We start from the raw sequence: 3,302 nt of genomic DNA, 5'->3' as shown, positions 1-3,302 counted from the left end.
TGCGTAGCAGCGCTAATGAAATCTTATTTTCTTACAGACAATTCCAACCAAGAACGAGATATATCCTGAAGAGGGCATGATCGAGGACGAAGATTTTCCGCCGCTGTTCCATGATGACATCGAGGATACTGGAGATGACGTGTACGACTGGGAGCCGATAGACATTTCCGAGGTCGACGAGATATATTTTCGGAAGATGAAGGCTGAATCGGAGCTTCAAAAAATGATGGCGGAAAACACCAGATTGCGGCAGGAGAATCAACGGCTTAAAACAGCAGCGAAAGGGGTAAGACTTTTTAAGTATTGTTGTTTTAAAATGCTACTAGTTGTTGCAGGAGAAGTGGCGCAGTCGCTCTTTATTTAAATCTTTTATTATACACGTAATTAGGAAGCGTTCAGTGTTTTTGTTTGTTATCTTCAAATTTTGTTATTTCAAGTTGTTCCGTTGTATTTATTGCATTTGTTCTGTTGTTGTCTTCATTTGTTTTGTTGAGTTTAGTTGCGTTGTACTATTCCGTGTTGTAGAATTTATTGTTATGCTGTGAGTTTTGTTTGATATATTTTTGATGTTTTAGTTTTTCTGTAATATTTGGATGTTTCTCAGTAGTATTTAGATTTATTTTATTTATACCGTTATTGTTTTCCGTATTCTGTTGGATTTTCTTATGTTACTTTGAGTTTCAGAGTTGTTATTTTTTTACACTACTGATTTTTCTATTATTTGATTGTTCTATTGTTTTCCGCTGTAGATATTATTAATATTTTTTTCTTTCTTACATTGCATCAAATACATGAGAGCTATCGAGGGGAATCTTCTGGCCTTGGCCTGACTTGCTAGCCTACAACACTGAGAAATGGCTATGAGTAGGTGACACAAGGAGTGACGTGAGTTCATTTTCCAAATTAAAAAAATACAAATTTGTGTTAATATGTTTTATTTCCCATAGGTGATAGATCAAACCGAGGAAATTCATAGAGATCACGCCAAGTCACGATTTAGCTTTAATATTTTTTTTAACAATTTTTGTTGTAAAATAAAATAAAATAAATTAATTTACAATAAACTAATTTAATGTATATTCTAAAACCGAGTTGTTACTATTTTTTCACTGATGCAATCGAACTCCCTTTAAAAAAATTTCAAACTTAGACTCAAGTGTTAGGAAAATTTTAAAATTGACGATGACTCCATGTTTCCGGGAGGCTTTAAGTGCATACGATTTTTCAACATAAAGCTAGACTCTCTTTTCATTCCGCCATGGTTTAGGTTTAGGAGCCCTTCGACGAATAATGGATTCTGGGATGGGTTTCGTTTGAGCGCGACGTGCGCATTCATGGACCAAACGAGAAAATAGTTTAGGTTCCTCCATAGAAGAATTGATTAACCATCTCCGGAATTGATGGCTAGATCAGTGATGTCCACATAAATATATTGTTGGTTTTATTTCTAATCAATGTGTCGCAACTACTGCGACAAACCCCCACTAAATTTCTCAGTGTATAAACACGGACTTACATCCCTGCAGCAAAACAGTGAAATGCTGGCAGTTTGGATACATGCAAGAAGAATGATAAATAGAATTGAAGCAAGGATGGAAATTATGCGACCATGATTCGATCCATGATTAATCGCAAACTGCACAAGTACAAGTTGCGATCAACTATTACTCCTCTCCCTTCCCAACAGAATGATGTTCTCTTGATTACTCTGAGTCTATTAATAGATCGCATCAACGGATCTAGATAGAAGAAACGAAAGACTCTTTCCACTCGGTTTGTGTGCAAATCGCAGCAGTAATTTGCTCCACGGAGGCAAGTGTTTCTACAGTATACGATTCGCAGTATCTCGCCTCTCCGCTCAGTTTAGCTCGCCACAACCCGAATGTTACCGAATGTAAAATTAACTCTCCGAGTGCGTCTTTGCAGGCGAGACGGGAGACCGGTGTAAAGCAAAACTGCACTCGTCATCAGCCACTCGTTTCGGACACTGAAAACCAGAGCGATGTGATGCTCAGATCATAAATGTTCGTCAGTAGTAAACAGTCCGAACAATACAACTACAAATACAAATTTGGATACAAATCTTGATGGATAAGTGATCACTACCTTTGGGATCTCAAAACACATTCCACTTGCTATCTAATGATACTAAATTCAAGCAGAGGGAGTGGCCAAGAGCACGTCTTTTAGCAGGAAGTTTAGTGACAAGTGTTGGTGTTATGTTTTATGGAAGGATAGTTCTAAAAACGAATGGCGCTTACTGATCCACAATCTATATAAATAAAAATGTAAGGCAAAATCTGTTGATAAGCTGAAAACCCGAAGAAGGGATGGTCCGATTTTAGCCTCCTGTATTTTGTTGTATTCGTCTCTTCCCGTAGATCAATATAGTGTAGAGAAAAATCGGAAAATTTTCGGAAAATCCTAAAGGAAGGTCGGAAAATTCGGAAAAATGAATTCCCACATGTTCGAAAATTACATCATCATAAGCGTTGTTAGTCCATTCAATATTTGCGATATCGAAATTGATCTTTGTTCGTAAGTGGGAATGCATTTTCAGGCGAAATAACGCATTTTCATATCATATATCTATAAATAAAAATGGAAGGCCAAATGTGTTGGTAAGCGCAAAACCCGAGGAAGGAATGGTTCAATTTCAGTCATCTATATTTCGTTGTATTCGTCTCTTCCCGTAGATCAATATAGCGGAGAGAAAAATCGGAAAATTCGGAAAATTGAATTCCCATATGTTATACAATTAACTAAGCGTTGCTAGTCCATTTGATGTTGGTGCTAACGAAATTGTTTTTTGTTCGAAAGATGAAAAGGATTTTCAGATGGAATAACGCATTCCTGTATCTTCTATCTATATAAACAAAAATGGAAGGCCAAATGTGTTGGTGTGCCCTAAACCCGAGGAAGGAATGGTCCGATTTGAGCAGTCTTTATTCTGTAATATTCTCTGTATCAAACATGTATTTCATGCAACGGAGAAACATGTTATTTCCAAATGCTTGAAGAATCTTGAGCGAGAATTGTGTCTGAAAATAACTTTATATATATTTTTGTAGAAGTACTAGACAATTTATAGTAAAAGGAAATTGTAAAGGGTCAAAGGGTAATCAATCAATGAAGAGTTCAGTGATTGGACTCACTAACGTTCACTTAGTAAGAAAACGTGGATGTTTGAAAGTATTCAAATAAAAAAATCTATTTTGGGCGAGACGAAGTTCGTCGCGTCAGCTAGTAGTTGGAATAAAACTGGATGTGAAAAGAAGCTCGATATACAGGAAAAATATATC

Source organism: Toxorhynchites rutilus, unplaced genomic scaffold (assembly GCF_029784135.1).
Source record: "Toxorhynchites rutilus septentrionalis strain SRP unplaced genomic scaffold, ASM2978413v1 HiC_scaffold_7, whole genome shotgun sequence".
NCBI classification, from domain to species: domain Eukaryota; kingdom Metazoa; phylum Arthropoda; class Insecta; order Diptera; family Culicidae; genus Toxorhynchites; species Toxorhynchites rutilus.
This window is presented reverse-complemented; position numbering follows the sequence as displayed.